Genomic DNA, 24,965 nt, shown 5'->3' on the forward strand with positions numbered 1-24,965 from the left:
TAATGAGGAACCATGCCACCTACAGTGTCATGGAGACTGATGGAGAACCTGGACTTTTACCTCAACTTGAATGTAATGATGCAGTACCTTCCTCTTCACTTCTGGAGTAGTTTCATAGAAAGACAGTTAAAATAGAAGATTTAATTAAGAGCCAGAGACTCATAACAGTACAAAATGTCCAGGTTTCAACAGAAAATCACTCATCATGCCAAGTACCAGGAAGATCTCAAACTGAATGAAAAAAGACAATTAACAGATGCCAATACCAATACCAGAAGGACAGAGATGATAGAATTACTTGACAAATATTTTAAAGCAGCTGTAATAAAAATACTACAACAAGCAATGACTGACAGACTTTAAAGAAATGAAAAAATAAAAAACCTCAGCAAATAAATAGAAATTCTCAGTACATTGATAGAATATATAAAGAAGAACCAAATGGAAAGTTTAACACTGAAAAATACAATAACTGAAATCAAAAGTTCACTGTATGGGCTCAATTGCAGAATGGAGAGAATAGAGGAAAGAATCAGTGAACTGAAGTGGAAATTAGAGAAACATAAGTTACCAAATATAAACATCAGAGAGAAAATAGAATGATAAATAAATGAACAAAGCCTCTGTGGACCTATTACAAAACTATGACATTTATGTTATTGGAGTCCCCAAAAGAGGAAAAAGAAGTTGTAGCTGAAAAAGCACTTGAAAAAATGATTACTGAAAATTTACCAAATCTGACAAGACAAACCTACTGTGCTGGTTTGAATGTATTATGTCCCCCAGAAAAATCCATATTCTTTAATGTAATCTTGTGAGTGAGACATATTAGTGGGGGTTAAGTTGGAATGTTTGGATTAGGTTGTTTGCATGGAAATGCACCCCACCCAACTGTAGGTGATAACTCTGATGAGATATTTCCTTGGAGATGTGGCCCCACCCATTCAGGGTGGGCCTTGATCAGTGGAGCCATATAAATGAGCTGACAAACAGAAGGAACTCAGTGCAGCTGTGAGCGACATTTTGAAGAGGAGCTACAGCCAAGAGGGACACTTTGGGGAAAGCACAGGAGCTGAAGATGAGAGACATTTTGAAGACGACTATTGAAAGCAGACTCTTACTCCGGAAAAGCTAAGAGAGGACAAATACCCCAAGTGCAGCTAAGAGTGACATTTTTTGAGGAACTGCAGCCTACAAGGGAACATCCTGGAGAAAGCCATTTTGAAGCCAGAACTTTGGAGCAGATGCAATCCATGTGCCTTCCCAGCTAACAGAGGTTTTCCGGACGCCATTGGCCATCCTCCAGTGAAGGTACCCAATTACTGATGTGTTACATTGGACACTTTATGGCCTTAAGACTGTAATGGTGTAACCAAATAAACCCCCTTTTATAAAAGCTGATCCATTTCTGGTGTTGTGCATTCCAGCAGCATTAGCAAACTGGAACACCTACATATGCAAGAAATTGAGTAAATATCCCAAACAGGATTAAATCAAGAAATCCATAAGATATATCATAACTAAACTCTATAACTAAAGGCAAATAAAACATCTTGAAAACAGCAAGAAAGAAATGACACCCTACTCATAAGGGAAAAATAGTTTGAAAAACAGAATATTTCTCATCAGAAACCATGGAATCTGGAAGGTAATGGCACAATATTATTTAAGTCCTGAAAGAAAAGAACTGTCAACCCATAATTGTATATTCTGTGAAAACACCTCAAGAAGGAAGGGGAAATGGAGATATTCTTAGATGAATAAAAACTAATGAATTGTCACCAGTATACCTACCCTGAAAGAATGGTTAAGGGAAATTCTCTAAAGAAGAAAGGAAACAACAACAACAACAAAAGAACCTTGGAATTTCAGAAAGGAAGTAAGAATATTGCAAGCAAACATGGGGGCAAATACAATAAACTTTCCTTCTCTTCTTGAGTTTTATAAATTATGTTTGGCAGTGGAAGCAAAAGAATTTTGCAAAAACATTTTCTCATGTGTTTCTAAAGGGAATATATAAAATAACTACTTTAAAAACATGGGAGGATAAAAGGAAGTAAAAAGAGATGTGTTCTATATGTCACTCAAATTGGTAAAATGGCAACATGCATAGACTGTGTTATGTATATATAATGTAATACATAAAGCAACCACAAAAAGAGCTATATAGGAGGAGGGGCAAGATGATGGCATAGAGAGGAGTGGAATTTAGTCAGTCCCCTGGGAAAACTAATAAACAACCAGGAACAACTAGTAAATAATCTGAAATAAGTTCTGGGGGACAACTGACTGTCCACACATCATACACCAACCTGGATTGGGAAGAATGCCTGAGATTACAGCATAGAATCTGTAAGTAAAAGCTGCAGAACAGCACCAAGAGCCCCCTCCCCCCATGGCAGGCTTTGCTGCAAGACTTTGCTGTGGTAGAAACTAACAGCACTCTCTAAGCAAGCAAGTATAGCTCAGCTGAGTTCCAACTTGGGCTTTAATTAACAAATGTGGACTGCTGAATATAACCTACAAATCCCCAACAAGCAGAAAGAGGCTTTTAGTGATGACTGAACTAGAAAACTCATCTGTCCTGGGATGGGGAGCCAGAAGAACAGGTGTTACCTCTGGCTGATGAGTGAAACTGAGGGGATGTGTACTGGCTCCAAAAGGGGGTTTTCTGTCTCTTTTTCTCTCTTTCAACCTGAGGGGCTCAGAGGAGAGAGCCACAGCCATTTTCAGTTCGCAGCACTCTGACCCAAACAGGGGAGGAGATAACAGAGTCAGAGAGACCACAATTCAAATGCAGATGATAACTCCCTAGGGGGTGTATCTTCCCTAAGAGTACGGAGGTGGGGCCCAGTTTAACCTTCAGAAGTAGATCCCAGAGCCTGGGGGAAAACAGCCAAAACAGAAACTAAGGGGGCCACAACTCTGTACACGATTCAGGAGTGACAGGCTGACAGGTGCCACCTGCTGGGCAGGTTAGGAAAAGCACAGTGACTGGAAACCTCACAAAAAAGTCTGTCCTTCTTCTAAGATACACCCTGAATATAACCCCATTCTGAGACCTGAGCCCACTCTGGACTTGGAAAATCTGACTGGGGTAACCCCAGAAACCAGATGCCTAGAAAACAGAAAACTATAATCAATACTAGGAAAAACAAAGATATGGCCCAGTCAAAGGAACAAACTTACAATCAAGATACAGCTGAGGTATTGTTTCACTTTAATGAAACAATCTACTAAAGGTTTTCAAAGAAATAAGCTAAATGATATCAAAAACCAAATCCACAAGTTCAGGGAGGACATAACAAAAGAGATAAAGGCTATAAAGAAAACACTGGGCAAACATAAGGTAGAAATTGAAAGTTTGAAAAGAAAAAACTGGCAGAATCTATGGAAATGAAAGGCACAACCCAAGAGATGAAAGACACAATGGAGACATACAGCAGCTTATCTCAACAGGCAGAAGAAAACATTCCAGAATTGGAGAACAAGACAACTGAAATCCTACACACAAAAGAATAGATAGGGAAAAGAATGAAAAATATGAGCAATGTCTCAGGGAATTGAATGACAGCATGAAACGCCAAAACATACCTATCATGGGTGTCCCAGAAGGAGATGAGAAGGAAAAAGGGGTAGAAGCAATAATAGAGAAAATAATCAATGAAAATTTCCTATCTCTTATGAAAGACATAAAATCACAGATCCAAGAAGTGCAGCATACCCCAAACAGAACAGATCTGAATAGACCTATGCCAAGACACTTAATAATCAGATTATCAAATGTCAAAGACAAAGAGAGAATCCTGAAAGCAGCAAAAGAAAAGCAATCCATCACATACAAAGGAAGCTTAATAAGACTATGTGCGGATCTCTCAGCAGAAACCATGGAGGCAAGAAGGAAGTAGTGTGATATATTTAAGATACTGAAAGAGAAAAACTGCCAACCAAGAATCCTATATCCAGCAAAACTGTCCTTCAAATACAAGGGAGAACTTAAAATATGTTCTGACAAACAGAAAATGAGAGAGTTTGTGAACAAGATACCTGCTCTACAGGAAATACTAAAGGAGCACTGCAGACAGATAGGAAAAGACAGGAGTGAGAGGTTTGGAACACAATTTTGGATAATGTTCACACAGCAATGTAAGTACACTGAACAAAGATGACTATGACTATGGTTGAAAGAGGAAGGTTAGAAGCATGTGGGACACCAGAAGGAAAGAGGAAAGATAAAGACTGGGACTGTATAACTCAGTGAAACCTAGAATGCTCAACAATTGTGATAAAATGTACAAATATATTTTTACATGAGGGAGAACAAGTGAATGTCAACTTTGCAAGGTGTTAAAAAAAGGATGGCATGGAAGACAAATACAATCAATGCCAACTAGAGACTATAGTTAACAGAAACTTTGTATTATGCTTCCTTTAATGTAACAAAGGCAATATACCAAAGCTAAATGCCTGTAAGAGAGGGACATAAGGGAGGGGTATGGGACTCTTGGCATTGGTGATGTTGTCTGACTCTTTTTCTACTTTAGTTTAATTCTGTCTTTCCTTTTGTTGCTTTTTAGCTGCCATTTTTTTTTTCCTTTTTCTTTTGTCTCTCTACCTTCTTTGACTCTTCCTCCATCTTTGTGGAAGAAATGAAGATATCCTCATATAGATAGTGGTGATGGTGGTGAATACATGAATATGTAAATATACAGGGTGCCATCAATTGTTTACTTAGGATGGAAAGTATGGTGGGTAAACAAAACCATCTTAAAAAAAAAGGGTTGATGAAGAAACCTTGAGGACACTACATTGAGTGAAATCAGTCAGGCACATAAGGACGAGTATTGCATGGTCTCAGTGATATGAACTAATTATAATGTGTAAGTACATAGACATGAAATATAAGTTAACAGGATATAGAACAAGGCTAAAGAATGGGGAGTGGTTGCTTGTTATGAACGGAATGTTCAACTAGGTTGAATCTAAGTGTTTGGAAGTGGACAGAGGTAATGGTAGCACGTTATTGTGAGAATAACAATGCTGAATGGTGTGTTAATGTGATGGAAAAGGGAAGCTTAGAGACACACATATCACCAGAATGAAACTGGGAGGTTAAAAGAGGGGAATGTCTAGAATAGTGAATCTTGTGGTGGACAATGCCTGGATTAACTCTACAAATATCAGAAATCTCTTTCATGAACTAGAGCAAATGTATGACTAGAAGCTAGTAATAGAGGGGTATAAAGAGAAAATTATAATTATTGCAAATTATGTACTACAGTTAGTAGTACTTTAGCATTCTTTCATCAACAGCAACAAATATACTATACCAATACCATGAGTCAATAATGGAGGGGGGGGTGGTTAGGGGTAGAGGAGGAACTGAGTTTTGTTTTTCATCTTATTTCTTTTCTGGAGTAATGAAAATGTTCTAAAAATTGGAAAAAAAATTTATTGTAGTGACGGATGCACAGCTGTATGATGGTACTATGGGCAATTGATTGTGCATTTTGGATCTTTGGATAATTGTATGGAATGTGAACACTCTCAATAAAATTAAATTTAAAAAAGTATATAGCAAAGAAGAGCTATATAGACAGGTATACAGTAAAAAGCACATAGCTATATCAAAATGGGATTCTAAAAATATTCAAGTAACTCACAGAAATGCAGAAAAAAATAAAAGAATAGAAAAAGGGAGAACTAACAAAATAAATAACCAAAAGGAAGTCTTAAGTCCTAAAATGTCAATAATCACATTAAATATAAGGGGCCTAAAAACACTAATTAGAAGACAGAATTTGGTAAGAGTTGATGGAAAAAAAAATATGATGGATTATATTTCCACTGTAAGAATCTCACTTCAGGTATCAAAGTTAAGGCAGGAAAAGGATACATTATGCAAAATTTAATCAAAGAAGATCACCCCAGAGAAGGATATTATGTAAATCCCAAAGAAGACACCTATGTTAATATGCTCAGCATCCTCACCCCATAAAAGAAGGGTCTGAGATTCTATATCATCAGTAAGAATCAATATCCAGAAATGCACAATCAGAAAATTTGTTCTGATATTACCTCGTGGCAGAGGCAAGGTAAGCTGTTTAGAATATAACTTCATGAATTGCCAAGTGAATAGTTAGGCAGACATTCACTTTTCTGAAAGTGAGAGTTCTGGGAAGAAGGCAGTGGGCAGTTATGAAAAGTGGTCTAAGCTAAGGGACAGAGAAGAATATCAGCATCATTAAAGCAGTAGCTACAAATATTTTACAGAGGTCCACCCGGTTTTCATATCGCTGAGGAGGACATACATAAGCATAACTTGATTTAGACAGTTGAATAAATGAGTCCATTTTGATGGGTGTGAGTCTCAGGTAGGGGTTTCAGAATCCTCAATGTCAAATGGTAACGGAAGGCAAGGGAGTGGGATGGGACTGCCTAAAGAATGTAGGCAAAAAAGTGATAAAAGAGAGGAGATAGAATGATAGTCATCTAGGTTCAAAGGACAGAATATCAGATCTTGGAATTAAGAGAGAAACTACCGGCCCCAAAATACAGAAAACACAGGAATTTGCTCCGTAGTGCCAAGATTTTCTGTGTGTTTGAACTAAAAAATTCTTATACAGTTTAGGGGCACTTGAGAAGAATCTACTTGTTAGTTTATGGGTTATGATATTTTTACTAATGGCTAAATATATTGATCTGTTTCATTTACTTGTCCCTGAATAGTCCTGTTATTTAATGAATGCTAGCATGTCTTTATCTTATTTTTCCCTCTTAGGACTTGTCCTATCAGAGCTTTCATTTCATGAAAAATTAAAAAAAAAATCTTAATAAAACTTAGGACAGAGGCTAGAATGTTAATTCTGCTAAAAAGCTAGAGAAAATCATCTTTTTTTCTTCTTCTGGATGCTAATATAGTAAATTCATTTTTCACATACAGGATTTTTTGTTCATTTTCATTTCTGATGGCTTTGTGCATGGTGAGGCATTCCTGAAGAAGGTTAAGTAAATGGAGCAACCTGTTTGACTTGAATCACACTCAGCTTTATCTCTGTTCTAGTTTGCTAATGCTGCTGGAATGCAAAACACCAGAGATGGATTGGCTTTTATAAAAACAGTTTATTTGGTTACACAGTTACAGTCTTAAGGCCATAAAGTGTCCAAGGTAACACATCAGCAATTGGGTACCTTCACTGGAGGATGGCCAGTGGCGTCCGGAAAACCTCTGTTAGCTGGGAAGGCACGTGGCTGGCATCTGCTCCAAAGTTCTGGTTTCAAAATGGCTTTCTCCCAGGACATTCCTCTCTAGGCTGCAGTTCCTCAAAAATGTCACTCGTAGTTGCACTTGGGGTATCTGTCCTCTCTTAGCTTCTCTGGAGCAAGAGTCTGCTTTCAACAGCCATCTTCAAAAATGTCTCTCATCTGCAGCTCCTGTGCTTTCTTCAAAGTGTCCCTCTTGGCTGTAGCTCCTCTTCAAAAGTTCACTCTCAGCTGCATTGAGTTCCCTCTGTCCATCAGCTCATTTATATGGCTCCAGTGACTCAACTAAGACCCACCCTGAATGGGTGGGGCCACAACTCCATGGAAATTATCCAATCAGAGTCATCACCCACAGCTGGGTGGGGCGCAGCTCCAAAGAAACACTCAAAGAAATCTAATCAAAACTGATAATGTCTGCCCACACAAGATTACATCAAAGATAATGGCATTTGGGGGACACAATACATTCAAACTGGCATAATCTCTCTTTTCACTTCCCTCTACCTTACCTTTCCTTCACGGTCTGTCTTTAGTGAATTCAAGATTTCTCACTACCCTAAATCCTTATCTATCAAAAATTCCTAGATCCAAAAACTTCACAAAGCTCACATCCTTTGTTATCATGTGTTTCCTCTTATTGTTTAGATATGGACATTTTTAATTTATCACATCTTTATATAAACTTACTAAATAATTAAAATTTCACATAATTCCCTTTATAGTGTCATAAAGTTTGAGAGTGGAATTGAATGCTGTATTTTTAGTGGTAGGAATCTAGTTTTCAGAATATGCTAAAAAGGGAATGGAATGAGGTCTCCAAGTTCATTCCTTTGTGGCTCATATAGAATTTGAAGCCAGATAACTTAGAATTAATTGAGAAATATTTTAGTCTACTGAGCTTACTCATAAGAGTGAGTGTACAAAGAAAAAGAAGGATTGAATATGCTCCTCTTTCAGGAAATGATCAATGGGAATTAGTAGAATTCTAGGCAAGTGTAGATGAATAGCAATAGAGAAAAAAATAAAGGCAATATATTTGCATTATCTGTTAGGGATTTGAAATCTAAGTCAGGTAAGAAAAATTGTTTGCAAAAGCAGACTCTGATGACTACACAATTTTTATTTTTCAATATAGCACAATTTATTGTCTGTTTTACATCAAGATGGATTTCCTCTGGAAACAAAGGTATCCTCTTGCTTTCTGGAGCACGATATGTAAGAGAAACATTTTAATTTTAACTTCCCCTCAGCGACAGTGACCCCTTCTGCCCTCTCCATTTTATAAATTATTGACAAAGCATCAGGAAGATTCCAATTGTGCAACAGCTAATTGGCCCCTCTGGTCATTTCTCAACAGCTCTGAGAAGTTCATTGGTTTTAGATAAAGGCTTTCCTAGAGTTGCAGGCTGAACATCCTGAGAGTTTGGACAGGTTTGTGTTCTTTATTTGCTCTTTAGATACAATATTTCAAGGCCAAGTCTTGGTAAAGAATTATGAGGGATATTTGCTTGCTAAGGAAAAATGAGAACTAGAATTGGCATTTTACATGGAATTAAATTTGAAATGTATATTTTAAAGAAAAAAATAGATTTAGCTAATTTTAAAATAGAGTTAAATGAATGCTGATATAGATAAAATTATTATGAGGAAATATTTACAAGTAGGAAACATCTAAGTTAAATATTGTCATCTTCAAGCAATATCATACATGTATATTATAAGCTGGTATCAAGATTTGGCTTTCCAGATGCATTCTTTCTGTCTATGTAATAAAAAAGTGGCTTTCTGTGAGGTCATTGGTTTTACGATGAGAATGCTTACAGATTTTATTTGAAAGATCGCTGTTTTCCAGTCTTGTTTTGGAAGTTTATTTTGGTTGAGAATTGCAATGTCAAAGCCATTGCTTCTGATACACGGTGACTTCTGAACTGTGTGTGTCACAAAAGTGCACATCTCTGTGGCTGTAAAGGTTGCTCTTCATACAGAAAGAAGTTTAATCCAAGTAGATGTTTTTGGTTGTTTTTCTTATTCCGCACATTGGACTCATACTTAAATACCCCTAAGAGAAACATTTCTAGTTAATGAAAGGGATATTTATATATAGTCATACATCTCTATGATTAATACAGAAATGAGAGCGCTTGGCTGGCCATCATTTCCATATTCATTGCTCATCCATGTTAGGGCTCTTACTACATTCTGGTGTTAAGTTTCGTGTGTGTGTGCATGTGTGTATGGGTGTGTGTGTGTGTATGTGCGAAAAGGTGGATAGAAGAGATGGAAGTAATTTTGCCCTATTGCTCTTTGATATTAAGAATATTATTTAAGTTGTTTATAAAATAAGTTCTTATAAACTGTGTGAATACTTTATTATAGTAGGATTTATCCAAGAACTTTCTGCTTTATCTCAGTATATGCTCTAGAATGTAACTTGTTTCTTTTTTGTCTTCTTTAAGTCTTTATAAAAATCAGCATTTTGTTTTGATTATTCGTTAGGTGTCTGTTAACTGACAAGTAATCCATGCATATGGAAAGGAACAGAAAGGAGCAATGAGAAGTAAAGAAAAAGTAAAAAGAGGGAAAGGGATTGAGAGGAAAAAAATATTTCAAAATTTAATTAAATTATACATCTATTCATGTTGACAAACTTCTTGAAAGCCTAGAATTTCTCAGACACTCCTTTAGGCAAAGATTTTCAAAGCAATCTTTCCATGAAAGAGGAAATTTTAGATTGTCTATTTAAATTCTAATGAGACATTTCATTTTATTTATTGAAATTATAAGAATGAAACACCTGAAATTATGTTCAATATTCATATCAAGGATAATCAAACAAAAACACCATTCCTGGTCTAATTACAAGTTAAAAACTGAAATATTAGAGAAACAAAAGTAATAATCCAGTTCTAATCTATACCAAACAGGTATTTGAGAATTTCCCCACCATTATGAGCAGTACCATGCAACTAGAAAATTGAAACTGTTTTGAGTAAAGGCACAGTATCTCACGATACTCACAATATTGTCCATACTGTACTTCATTATTCTTAATTTCTATGATATTTGTGTCACATGCATTCAGGGCATATGAAAGACACTTGCATTTTTTAAAATCTTCCTTGAGTTGTAGAACTGTAATTACTGAAAGCAGATATTTCAACTCTTTATTTATCCCGGCGTACCAAAACTTTCCAAAATTACAATGAAGAGGCACAGTCATAGTTCCATATTTCAGTAAAATTAACTCTTCTATGAGCCCTTTGTTCACTAAATTAGGAAGTTAGTTTTGAAACTAGTTTGACCCAAAGTGCCATAGCTCACTGTTCAGAGAGCTTTTCCCCATTTCCTCCATCTAAAATCTGGTGGTGGGAGGTTTGTTTGTGTGGGCTCTGGTGGCGGAGACCACGAATAATGAACCTATGTGGTCAATATCTGTTGTCCACAAAAATAGTGTGATCAGAAAGAAAGAGAGTTGACAAGAGGAGATGCCATGGAATGCAGCACTTCTGCACAATTAGTGCATGGACCCCAAACACCACTCTGTGACAATGAATGCACATGCCACGTACACAAGTTATTGTATCAGTGGGTACAGGGCTCACACTGAATGCTGTTCCAACAGTATTTTGCTTTGTGCCTATTTATATTTTTCAAAATGGAAAAATCATATCTGTCCTCCCCCTCCCACTCCGCCCCAAATCAAGCCACTGGATGTTGTTACTACATTACTTTGCAAACCAAGTAGTGGGGCTATTAGCAGGAGGAAGAAGGGATAAATGAATTTTAAAAATCATTTACTCGTATCTTAAACAGCATTATGGTGTGAGGACTAAAAAGCCAATTGTCATTAGAATAGACCATCTCTATATTCTACAAGTGGAAATACAGAATTATATGGTAAATTGGAAACCTGATGTGAACAATATCAGGATGAGTCTGAAACATCTTGTTACAAAACAATATCAAAGATAGTTAGGAAACTTTAGGGGAAGTATTGAAAATTGTCATTTTTAAAGTGATCCTACTAGTCAAGATGTGACAGTCTGAACATTAAATAATAACAGTAATAATAATAGTATATTTTATTGGATAATGGCATATAATATTGTTGCTGATGTGGTTATTAAGTTTAATAGGAAAAGAACTTTTAAAAGAGCATTAGCTCATAATAATCCTCAAAAGAAATAAAATGATGGTATAACATGTCCAAAGAGAGGTGTGATATAAAAGAAAGGTAGATATAATAGAAAAATAAATTATGGCTTTCATTTATATGGGAATTTTATTTCTGCAAATTAAATATGTGTTATAAGTGACTAGTCATTACAAACTAACTTCTGGATATCAGTGTAAAACATTATAAGTTGTTCATGCTGCGGTGCATTGCTCAGTTCCATCCACATTCTACTGACTGGTATTCAGTCACATGCCCACTACTGACAGTAAGAAAGAGAAATATCGTTTAACTTTGTGCCCCTGAAGTAATGGAAGGTATTTGTGAATAGCAAAATCCTATTTTAATAAGATACTGTGTTTCTACCTCTGTAAGCAACAAATAATAAAACAGGGACTTCTGTGTAACCTCAGTCATTCTAGAAAAAGGAAGTACAGTCTTCTAGGGCAAGGGTTGGCAAGTTGTTTCCGTAAAGAGACAGTAAATAGTTTAGGCTTTGCAAGTCATAGGGTCTCTTTCACAACTACACAATGCTGCTTTTATAGTGCAAAAGCAGACATAAGCAATACCTTTAAATGAAAGAGCATGGTTGTGTTCCAATATAACTTTATTTACAAATCCAGGTAGCAAGTTCAGTAAAGTTTGCCAAACCCTATGCTAAATGAAGGACTGATCAGCAATGGTTGACACACGTAAGAGTTAGGTAGAAAGAGTGTCTATTAACTAACACTGGTGATCACACATAATAAATAGGTAGAGAGAGCATTTAGCTATGTTCTGAGGAAACAAATTAGCCGAATGGCTTAAAACATGGAGCTACCACATCTTCTGGAAGAAATATTCTCCAGCTGGGTCTAATAATATTATAATGCAATGGAAAAATATGTAAAATGTCGGTTGTGCTAATAGACCAGGTCAATATAATTACAAGAAAACGGGTAGTGATAAAAGTTTATAATTTAGGGGTGGACCATGGGGTGCATAAAACTAAAGCTAAAGTGAAGATGTGAATGTTAAATGTATGTTTGTCACAACTCAGGTTTAGCAAAAAATCAGAAGCTGAGGATAATAATCACTGTCTTAGATTTAAATAACTTTGAAATGCTCACCAGACCTGAGCCTTGAAAACAACTGATTAATAACCCAGATACTGAGACCTTGACTTGTGAAAGATAATATTTATTTTTCATTTTACTCCAGTAAAATTATTAAGACCATAGGATGATAAAGCTGAAAAGGAATTTAAAACAAAGGTGATGAAGAAACACATTTAAATGAATTGTATTAGTATTTTTAGACTATGTTAGGATAGGTATTCATATCAGTTTTATAATTATAGCAGATTTCATATTCAAAATGTTAAAGTACTTATACTTTAATGAAAACATAATCAAACACTTAAAATGTTACTTAAAGTCACAATTCTAAGATATCATATTGTCATAAATACTTTAAATATTTTAAAAGTGTTTGATTATGTTTTCATTAAAGTATAAATGTTGGGGTAATTTTTAACTGTTAAATCCAGATATTAAACCTGAAATTTTTAGCAATGTATAAATATTTAGAGGGATCAATTGATTGTTTAATCTTTAAAATATGCTAACTGAGCAACTAATCAATAATATGGGACACTAAAAAAGTTCAAATGGTAATTTGTATTATTTTTACAAAAACCTCTGAGCATTTAAATAAGTGATTAACAAACTGCAAAATAAAAGTAAAAAGACAAAAAAATACAAAACTCAAAAACTCTCATGTAGTAGATGGACAATGTCCTTTAAAAAATAAATATTTTTAATTACATCATCAGCAACCAGTTAAATATTCTGAAAACACTGCTCAATTCACTAATAGCCACCCCTCCTTCTATGGTATAATTCGTCTCTGCTTCAGCATTTTCTGCCATATATATTTAAGCACAGAATATTGAATGGTGTTTTAGCCACATGGCTTCAACTAAGGCAGCAAGTAATGCCCAGAGGAGATCCATGGGGAGCAAGGGTGGCTAAAAAAAGACTGATGCTTTCATTTACAAAAATGATGACTGATATGAGGCAACAATGAAAAATTATATGTAATTTAATTAATTCTATATATTGTTCCTCTTATCATGAATTAAAATTAATGTAAGAAGACTGCTATAATTTTTGTGCCAAATAATTGTACTTCAGTTTGTAAAATGCATTTATATATGTGAATATCAAAATTAAATGGAAATATATACTCAGCACCTTTATCCTCCCACCAAAATTGTTTCAAAATACTGAGTGAAGCTAAGAGGTTAAAGAATTGCTGATCTTTATTCTACACTAGTGAATAATAGACATTATCTTCAAACAAAATTATTCGATATTGTGCTTGAAGATGATTGGGTTTTGATCAATTGGAAATATTCCTGGACAAATAAGGTGGTATAATAATGTTCTGTTATAAACAGAAAACTATCTTGCAAGATGAGCCAGTTTGAATGTATTATGTCCCCCAAATGCTATTATCTTTGATGTAATCTTGTGTGGGCAGACCTATCAGTGTTAACTAGATTGTAATTCTTTGAGTGTTTCCACAGAAATGTGCCCACCCAACAGTGGGTGATGACTCTGATTGGATAATTACCATGGAGGTGTTGGCCCGCCCATTCAGAGTGGGTCTGAATTAACTTACTGGAGCACCATATAAGATCAGACAGAAGAAGCAAGCTGCTACAGCCAAGAGGGACACTTTGAAGAATGCACTGGAACTGAGAGAGGAGCTTCAGCTTACAGAAACATTTTGGAGATGGCCTTTGAAAGCAGACTCTTGCTCTGGAGAAGCTAAGAGAGGGCAAATACCCCAAGTGCAACTAAGAGTGACATTTTTGAGGAACTGCAGCCTAGAGAGAATTGTCCTGGGAGAAAGCCATTTTGAAACCAGAACTTTGGAGCAGACACCAGCCATGTGCCTTCCCAGCTAACAGAGGTTTTCCGGACACCATTGGCCATCCTCCAGTGAAGGTGCCTGATTGCTGATGTGTTACCTTGGACACTTTATGGCCTTAAGACTGTAACTGTGTAACCAAATAAACTCCTTTTATAAAAGCCAATCCATCTCTGGTGTTTTGCATTCCAGCAGCATTAGCAAACTAGAACACAAGAGAAACTGAATCTAAGGAAATTCACTCCTCTGTCTTAACAATCAATAACACTTCAAAACACAACCGTTATCCCAGGATCCACAAACAAGGTGGCTATTGCCTTCCCCATACCCTGTTTGATTAGAGTTTCCATGAGAGGCATGGGCTGCTATTAAAATATTTCCATGTCGTAAGTTTATGAAACACTAAACTACAGTGTTAAATTCATATGAGCAGGATTAGTCTTGGGTCCTCCCTAACTATTTTTGGAATCTCACAAAGGTCTTTGTTGTTAGAATGTTTTTTCTTCGATGGCACATGATTCCTGCAAATGAGTTCTTAAGACCTATATAGGGAAGCTACAGTTCCCACAGTTAATACATGCACTGAGAAAACCGTAATAAGGAAACATGAGAAATTTTCCATTAATATTTTTAAGAAACATGAAGCATTTCAAAGAATTATGCAAATATATCATGCTGTGTGCCATTTAGCACATCTTATTATTTCACAGATTAATACAATTTAGTGTTTGAGTGGTGAAAATCTCTGTCAGAGTTGTTAAAATCATGAAGCATCTGCAGACAGAATGCTGATGTTAGAAGTCTAAGAAATGTGGACAACTACAACTATAAATCAGAAAAATTACTGAGGAGGTTCTTATAGAATGAAGCAAAGATTTGATGAGACACATATGCCTGTGATGTTTCTGTATATGTACACAATTCCATAGCTGCACATGACATTTTAAAGATTTTATTCCCATTCCTTTAGGGATTAACACTTTTATCCCTACCCACTTACCCCCAACCCCTTCAGTCGGCAGCCAAAGAGGGAATTCCAAGATGTAAATTTTAATCCAAATGTGATATTAAAACTGATTCATGTTCATTTTTGTCTACAGGTTCCTGCTTGCCAGAGGTAAATTTGAATGACAGGTGTACACAGGCTTAGAAGAGAGAGCCGTAAATTATGATGTCTCTGCAAATATATGAGCTATCCTGTGTATCTTCAGTGAGTTACAATTGAAAAGCATGAAAGGAAGGAAAGTTGAAGCAGAGTTAGTCAGCTTCTCAATGTTTCTGAGTCCAGTGATCAATTGGGCCAGCTGCATGAACATGCGATCTGTGCAGGAGCGTAGGGCCCCACACTTAGAAGGCTCTACCCTTGGCATGGTGTGCTCCTGTTGTTGTCTTGCAAAGTCTTAATAACTTTTTTAACAAAGGGCCCTGCATTTTCATTTTGCAATGTGCTCCACAAGTTACCTAGCCAGACCAGCCAGTGAGGTCCAGGGAACAAGGGACCTTATGGAAATCTGTGTTCAATATATTCAATCTTTAAAGGATACTGTATCAATCAGTGGGCATTGTACTGAACACCAATAAGAGAGAAAGAAACATGAAGTTGTTCCCAGCAATATGAACCGTGTTACTTATCTGGTATTTCTGAATATATACATGCATCCTTGTTTAAAGTCCCTTGATGTAAAATTTCCACTTAGGGTGGAAATTTTAGTGGCAGTACCCTATTACTAGAAAGAACAACTAGAAAAGCAGGATAAATGCAGATATGGCTTAAGGACCATACAAAATACCCAAAGATCTAAGTTAAGTTACCTGCAAGGGAGGAGGTGTTAGAAGGCAGAAGGTAGGGATTGGGGAATCGAGCCTTACAAACGTGGAAAGCCAGGCTTGACTCAGTTCAATCTCCATTTGGATGATGGTAATCTGCTACTCCTGCAGAGCTTCCTACAAAAGGACAGGGTGAAGACTTTGTGAAAGAAGAAAACGTTATTCAGAGGAGGTATTTAGAAATATGAGATTGGGAGCAGGATTTACAGTCCCTGAATGGCCCACTGGTTTCTAAATGCCCATCAGGCATATATGTGTGTGTGTGTGTGTGTGTGTGTGTGTGTGTGTGTGTGTGTGTGTGTATGCATGCCTGACATTACTTTCTTCCTTGTTGGTGTTCAGTACAATGTCCTTTGGTTGATATACTGCAGAATATGAATATAGACTTCAAAAGTGGCACTATAGCTTTTTCATACCAATTTCCAGAATTTAATAAAATACTACCAGCAAAATAGGGGAATCGAGGGCAAAAAGACAATAGAAACAGACCCATAAATGATTGAAATATTGAAGCTATGAGATACAGCATATTATAAAACCAATAAACATGATCCATAAAATAGGTGACAAAAGCACAACTACACTGGAGAATTGGTATCTTTAAAGACCAATCAAGTGGTAATTACCAGAGATGATAGATAGATAGATAGATAGATAGATAGATAGATAGATAGATATTTTTAATAGGAACTTAATGCTTGAGTTATACAGGAAATTGGGCAAACCAGAAGAAAGGGTTAATTGACTGGAAAAGAAAACAATAGAAAATGTACAGGCAGATGCTTGTAGATCAGAAAACCTTAAACACCTACACACACACACAGGAAAGACATGGTGAAATACTTACAATTGTAGTCCCATAAAGAGAAGAAAAAGAGGAAGGAGGGAGGGAGGGAGAGAGAGAATATTTTAAAGCAGTATTTTAAAAACTAATGGCCATTTTTTAATTAAAACTGTGAAGGAAATTAAGCTACAGATTCAAAAAGTACAAGAAGTCCAAGCATGTTAAATAAATAAATAAATAAAAAGGACTAAGAATTAATCACCAGCACACCCTAGTAAAATAAAAACCAAAAAGTTCCTCAGGCAGAAGACAAAATACTACATAAAAATGCAACTCCAAGCAAGAATGGAGAGTACCAGGACCCATAAATTTATGGTCAAACTAAATGAATATTGAATGTACAACAATAGTTAAAATGACCTATGAGATTTAAGAATTTAAAAGAACATGGAAAGATTAACATGGAAAGTGTTTTAGATTTTCAGCACAGTCTTGGAAATAGAAAAGATTCTAATTTAATTTGATTGTAGTAAGTCACTCTTACTACAATATATATGAAAAAAAATTTGACAACAAGGAAGAGGATGCAATAGTTTATGGCAAACTAAAGCCAACTGATAAGTCAGACAACATACAAAATCATAATTTTAAAGACACTAGAAATGTGCAGAATCAACAAGGACTAGAGGGATTAAATTCCATATGGTGGAAAACTTCTCAGAGGTGAGTTGGACATTAGTTGTTGACTTTTCTCTGCGTCCGCTTGCCAATCTGGGCTGAGATTCTGGGCTTGGTCCAGGCAGAGACTGCTGCTGAGGAATCAGCAGTGCTCTTGGTGGTTGTGGGGGATTTTAATAAAAAAAAATATTGGCAACTGGACCTCTTCAACATATGGCTGATTTCCCACATTCCACATTTGCTAGAGATAAAGAGCTAAGCCAAGCCACTGTAAATCACAGTGTAATATCACAAAACCTCAAGATGCTGAGGAAACAAAGATTTACCAAGTGGAGGGGCAGCAAAGGATGCAACAGATAGTAATTTAAAGTCTGGAGAGAACTGTACACCTATATTGTCATCTGATTCTGAAAAATTAAAGGCTGAGAATCTGAGATTAGCCACCAGAAGGTGGGGCTGTTTGAGGAAAGAGAAACCAGCAGAAATTTTGACAGTTCCACAGAGTTCAAGTGTCAGAGATGGAGACTTAAGGGACTTCAGTCAAATGATGGGTTTCTCCTTCCAAATATTTGCCAAATTCTGACACTATATTGGTGCAAGAGTCCAAAGTCAAAAAACTCTGGGAAGCAGAATAGAGTTTCCCATGGCTCAAGAGACATGACCCAACAAGCCCTCAGGAGAAAGCCTTAAAGGCCTACATCCTAGAAATGCAGAGGGAAAAGCAGAGATAGGCTTAGTCTTACCATACATACAGCCCAGATTCTGCTCAGTTCAGTCAGTCCCTGATTGTGTAAGGAAATGAGCCCTGCACTCTACCTGCCTCCATGAAGAAAAGGTGACACTGGCCTTTTAGAAGATAATCTCATCTAATAACTCAAGATGATAAAATAAAGATGAGAGCAAAAAACAAACACACTAGATGTTTGCTAATGCCACTGGAATGCAAAACACCAGAAATGAATCGGCTTTTATAAAAGGGGTTTTTTTTGGTTACAAAATTACAGTCTGAAGGCCATGGACATGTCCAAATTAAGGCATCAACACAAGCATACCTTCAGTGAAGGAAGGCCAATGGCATCCAGAAAAAACCTCTGTTAGCTGGGAAGGCACATGGCTGATGTCTCCTGATCCTAGGTTGTGTTCCAGCTCCTCTCTTTGCTCCTGTGCTTTCTTCAAAATGTTGCTCTTGGGTGTTTTCTCCTTTCTTAGCTTCTCTGGAGCAAACACTGGGTTAGTAACTCCAAAGCATCAGCAAAAGTCTGCTTTCAACGGCTGTCTCAAAAATGTCTCTCTAAGCGGCAGCAGTGAGCTCCTTCTGTCTGAGCTCTTATATAGGACTCCAGTGATTTAATTAAGACCAAAGCTGAACGGGCAGGGCCACATCTCCAGTTGAGTGGGTCACATCTCCATGGAAACAACCCAATCCAAAGGTTCCAACCTAATGAAGATTAAATATGTCTGCCCCCACAAGATTGCATTAAATAACATGGCATTTTGGGGGACATAATACATCCAAACTGGCACACTAGTCAAAATCAACAAAACCAAAAGTTGATTCATTCCAAAAAAGAAAAAAAAAAAAAGAAATCTCTAACCCCTTACCCAGACTTATCAAACCCAAGGCATTGGTGGAGACCCAGAAGGATCATACTTAGGCCATAGAGCTGAACTATTGCCAAGCATGTAGGCTGATGAAAAATTATAGGCTCACTCGCAATCCTAAAAACTGTACAACATTATTGAGAGAACTTAAAGAAAACCCATTCATGCATTAGAAAACTCAATATTAAAAAGATTGAGGAGGAGGAGCAAGATGGTGGCATAGAGAAGAGTGGAATTTAGTCAGTTCCCCAGAACAAATAATAGACAACCAGGAATAACTAGTAAATAATCTAGAATAACTACTGGAGGACAACCATGACTGTCCACACATCATACACCAATCTGGATTAAGAGGAATGCCTGAGATCACAGCATAGAATGTGTAAGTAAAAGCTGTGGACCCAAGCTGAGAGCCCCCTCCCCCATAGCAGGCTTTGCTGCAAAGCCTCCCTGTGCTAGAAACTAGCAGCACTCTCTGAGTGATCAGAGCAAGCAAATATTGCTCAGCTGAGCTCAAACTGGGGTTTTAATTAACAAATGTAGACTGCTGAATATAAGCTGCAACCCTCCAACAAGCAGACAGAGGCTTTTACTGACAACTGACCTTAAAGAACCAAAAAACTCATCTGTCTTGGGAGGGGGAGCCCAGAAGACCAGTGTTACCTCCGGCTGATGAGTGAAACTGGGGGCCTTGTATTGGCTCCAAAAGGGGGCTTTCTGTCCCTCATTTTCTCTCTCAAAATGCGGGGCTCAGAGGACAGAGCTGCAACCATTTTCAGTGGAGAGAGCCTCAGCCATTTTCAGTTCCCAGTATTTTGACCCAGACAGCAATGGAGATAACACAGAGAGACTATTCAAATGCAGATGATAAATCTGTAGGGGGGTGTGTCTTCCTCAAGAATAAGGAGGTGGGGCCCAGCTTTCCCTTCAGAACCAGATCACAGAGCCTGGGGGAAAACAGTGGAAACAGAAACTGAAGGGATCACACTTCCTTACACCAGTCTAGAGCAACAGACTGATAGGCATCACCTACTGGGAAGGTTAGGAAAAGCACAGCAACTGGAAACCTCACAGAAAAATCTGTCATTCTTCTAAGATACACCTGAATATAACCCCACTCTGAGACCTGAACCCATTCTGGTCTAGGAAAATCTGACTTGGGTAACCAAGGAAACCAGATGCCTAGACAAGAGAAAAATACAACCTATACTAAGAAAAATGAAGATATGGCCCAGTAAAAGGAACAAACTTACACTTCAATCAAGATACAGTTGAGATATTGTTTCACTTTAATGAAACAAGCTATTAACTATTTTCAAAGAAATGTGCTAAACCAAATCAACAAGTTCAGGGAAGATATAACAAAAGAGATGAAGGCTATAAAGAAAACACTGGGCAAACATAAGGTAGAAATTGAAAGTTTGAAAAAACAGCTGGCAGAATCTATGGATATGAAAGGTACAACACAAGAGATAAAAAGCACAATGGAGACATACAACAGTAGATCTCAAGAGGCAGAAGAAAACACTCAGGAACTGGAGAACAAAACACCTGAAAGCCTACACACAAAAGAACAGATAGGGAAAAGAATGGATAAATATGAGCAATGTCTCAGGAAACTGAATATGTGTGTCATGTGTGTCCCAGAAGGAAAAGAGAAAGGAAAGGGGACAGAAGCAATAATAGAGGAAATAATCAATGAAAATTTCCCATCTCTTGTGAAAGACATAAAATTACAGATCCGAGAAGTGCAGCATACCCCAAACAGAATAGATATGAATAAGCCTACACCAAGACACTTAAGAATCAGATTATCAAAAGTCAAAGATAAAGAGAAAATCCTGAAAGCAGCAAGAGAAAAGCAATCCATCACATACAAAGGAAGCTTGATAAGACTATGTGTAGATTTCTCAGTAGAAACCATGGAGGCAAGAAAGAAGTGGTGTGATATGTTTAAGATACTGAAAGAGAAAAACCACCAACCAAGAATCCTATATCCAGCAAAAGTGCCCTTCAGATATGAGGGAGAGTTTAAAAGATTCTCTGACAAACAGACAATGAGAAAATTTGTGAACAAGATACCTGCACTACAGGAAATACTAAAAGGAGCACTGCAGGCTGATAGGAAAAGACAGGAGTGAGAGGTTTGGAACACAATTTTGGGTGATGGTAGCCCAGCAATGTAAGTACATTGAACAAAGATGGCTGTGAGTATGCTTGAAAGAGGAAGATTAGGAGCATGTGGGACACCAGAAGCAAAGAGGAAAGATAAAGACTGGGACTGTGTATAACTCAGTGAAACCTAGCGTGCTCAACAATTGTGATAAAATGTACAAATATGTTTTTACATGAGGGAGAAAAAATGCATATCAACATTATAAGATGGTAAAAATAGGGTGATATTGGGGAAAAAATACAATCAATGCAAACTAGAGACTATAGTTAACAGAAACTGTATTATGCTTCCTTTAATGTAACAAAGGTAATATATCAAAGATAAATGCCTTTAAGAGGGGGATATAAGGGAGGGGTATGGGACTCTTGACATTGGTGATGTTGTCTGACTTTTATTCTACTTTAGTTTAATTCTGTCTTTCCTTTTGTTGCTTTTTAGCTGTCATGTTTTTTTGTTTGTTTTTCTTTCTTTTTCTTTTTCTTTTTTTCTCTCTACCTTCTTTGACTCTTCTTCCTTCTTTGTGGAAGAAATGGAGCTGTCCTTATATAGATAGTGCTGATGATGGTGAATACATAAATATATAACTATACAGGGAACCATCCATTGTTAGGACAGAAAGTATGGTGGGTGAACAAAACCATCTGAAAGCCAAAAAAAAAACAGGTTGACAAAGAAACCTTGAGGGCACTACATTGAGTAAAATAAGTCAGACACTTAAGGACAAATGCTGCTTGTCTCACTGATATGAACCAATTATAATATGTAAACACATAGACATGAAATATAAGTTAACAGGATATAGAATGAGGCTAAAGAATGGGGGGTGGTTGCTTATTATGAGCAGAATGTTCAACAAGGTTGAACCTAAGTGTTTGGACAGAGGTGATGGTAGCATGTTACTGTAAGAATAACTAACAGTGCTGAATGGTGTGTGAATTTAGTGGAAAGGGGAAGCTTAGAGTCACATATGTCACCAGAAGGAAAGTTGGGGGTTAAAAGAGGGGAATGTATAAAACAGTGAATCTTGTGGTGTACAATGTCCATGATTAACTGTACAAATATTAGAAATCTCTTTCATGAACTAGAACAAATGTATGACACTATAACTAGAAGCTAATATTAGAGGAGTATACAGGGAAAAATATACCTATTGCAAACTGTGTACTACAGTTAACAGTATTTTAACATTATTTAATCGACAGTAACAAATGTACTATACCAATACTGTGCGTCAATTATGGAGGGGGGGTAGTTAGGGGTAAGGGAGGAACTGAGTTTTCTTTTTTGTCTTTATTTCTTTTCTGGAGTAATGAAAATGTTCTAAAAGTTGGAAAAAAATTAATTGTGGTGATTGATGCACAGCTTTATGATGGTACTGTGGACAATTGATTGTTCACTTTGGATCTTTGGATAATTGCATGGTATGTGAGCAATCTCAATAAAATTTAAAAAGAAAGACTGAATACTTTCAAAGTACTCTATGAATTCAGTGCAATCTCAAATGAAATCACAGCAGATGTAATGGTGGAAATTGACGAACTAATTCTAAAATTTAAAGGAAATGCAATAGGTTAAGAACTGTCAAGGCAATCTTGAGAAAAAGAACAAAAATGGAGTACTTATACTACCTGATACCAAGATCTAGGTAATTAAGTAATTAAGACAGAGTGATTCTGGCAAGAAAAGAAAGACCAATAGACTAATGGAAAAATAACAGTCTAAAATCACACCTGCATACAATGGCATATGATTTATGGCAAAGGTGATCGTATTCTGCAGTAGGGAAATGGTGATCCTTTCAATAAACTATTCTGAGTTAGTTTCATAATCAGTGCCGAATGGTTTTCAGATAGTGTAAAAGATAAAACAATGAAGTGTTAAAAGAAAACATTGAAGGACATCTTCATGATTTGAGTAGGAAACAAGTTCTTAAACTGAACATAAAAAACACTAAATCCAAAGGAAACAATGATAAATCAAACTGTTTGAAATTAAGAATGATAAATGTGATGCATTTCAATTAAAAAGTTCTTATATAATCTTAAAAAAATTCACATATAATCTCTGCTTTAGTTTCCTAGGCTGCTCCAGCAAATACCATGCAATGGTTTGGTTTAAACAATAGGAATTTATTACCTTTCAGTTTTGAGATTGGGGAAATGTCCAAATCAAGGCATCGTCAAGGCAATGCTTTTTTCCCAAGGACCAGCTGCCGAAATTCTTGTCCCTTTGTCGCATGGCAAGGCACATGGCAGTGTCTGCTGTATCCCTGTGTCTTCCGAGTTTTGTTAATTTCAGCTTCTTGCTTCTATGGCTTTCTCTGTCTCTCTGTATTCACTCCCTTTATAAAGGACTCCAGTAATAGGATTAAGTCCCATCCTGAATGAGGTGGGTCACACCTTAGCTGAAGTAGTTTCATCAACAGGTCCTACTTACAATGGGCTCACATCCACAGGAATGGATTAACTTTAAGAACATGTTTTTCTGGGATATATAAGGTTCCAAATCACCACAATCTCTATCACTAGTACTTAAAAACAGATTGGGTGGGATAAGGTTGGTATATATTAATCATCTCCATGAAAGAAACAAAAAATAAACATTGCATATTTTGGCATTTTTTTTTAAGTAAAAAAAAAAAAAAATATTTTAAGGAGTATAAGAAAATATGCCTACAATGACTTTTAATTTCTTATAGTGGAAAGGCCAGGCTCCTTTGCACAGTTTACAAAGCCCTCTACAATTTGTAGTATATCACCTGATGAGTGATGACAAAGAGACAGACCATTATATATGTAATCTAAATTGACTGCTGTAATCTAAATAACCTCCAGATCCACTAGAGTTGCTATCCCACAGCCCTTGAAGAGGAAGGTGCTCTCTCTGTTCCACTCATTTCCCTTCAGATGCAACAGTCCCTCAGTTGCAAAATTAAGCCCTTTCATCGATTTTTCCAGTAGTCCACTTATTCCAAGTGTCTTGTGGCTTTTATAAAACACTAGATGATTTGGGAGATAAAGAAAGGGGTCACATAAATTTTCTCTCAAGCACTCTCCTTCCCTCTCATTTTACTTTTATTCATGCCGATATTCAGGATTCTCTGCAAATGCTACCACTATTTTCCTTCTTTCATTATTTAGAGACACTTTTCATTTTTTCTGCAGCATAGCCCTGTCTATATCTACACCTAGTTCCTGGAGGTTCAGCTTCTAAACAAAGCATTTTCATCAAAGTTTGTTCCAAATAGGGTCAGGTCCCATACAAAACAGGATTATCTTGACAGCATCTCAAATAATAGCATTTTGATCTTTTTTTTAAAATACATATTAGTTTGATTATTTAGAGGAGGCGGGGCAAGATGGCAGACTGGTGAGCTGTATGTTTTAGTTACTCCTCCAGGAAAGTAGGTAAAAAGCCAGGAACTGCGTGGACTGGACACCACAGAGCAATCAGTCTTTGGGCATACTTCATACAACACTCATGAAAACGTGGAACTGCTGAGATCAGCGAAATCTGTAAGTTTTTGCGGCCAGGGGACCCGCGCC

At 36.7% G+C, this 24,965-nt stretch overlaps 1 long non-coding RNA gene across 1 annotated transcript in view; it reads left to right on the plus strand.

Annotated features, from left to right (window-relative positions):
- The first annotated feature begins 8,657 nt into the window (after nt 1-8,657).
- The window catches only part of LOC119533826, a 107,923-nt gene continuing 91,615 nt past the window's right edge, over nt 8,658-24,965 (plus strand). The window contains exon 1 of the long non-coding RNA XR_005216885.1: nt 8,658-8,694. This is a non-coding gene — a long non-coding RNA (uncharacterized LOC119533826). The remainder of the gene's footprint in view (nt 8,695-24,965) is intronic.

The sequence above is a fragment of the Choloepus didactylus genome, chromosome 5 (genome assembly GCF_015220235.1).
Source record: "Choloepus didactylus isolate mChoDid1 chromosome 5, mChoDid1.pri, whole genome shotgun sequence".
Classification (NCBI taxonomy): Eukaryota; Metazoa; Chordata; class Mammalia; order Pilosa; family Megalonychidae; genus Choloepus; species Choloepus didactylus.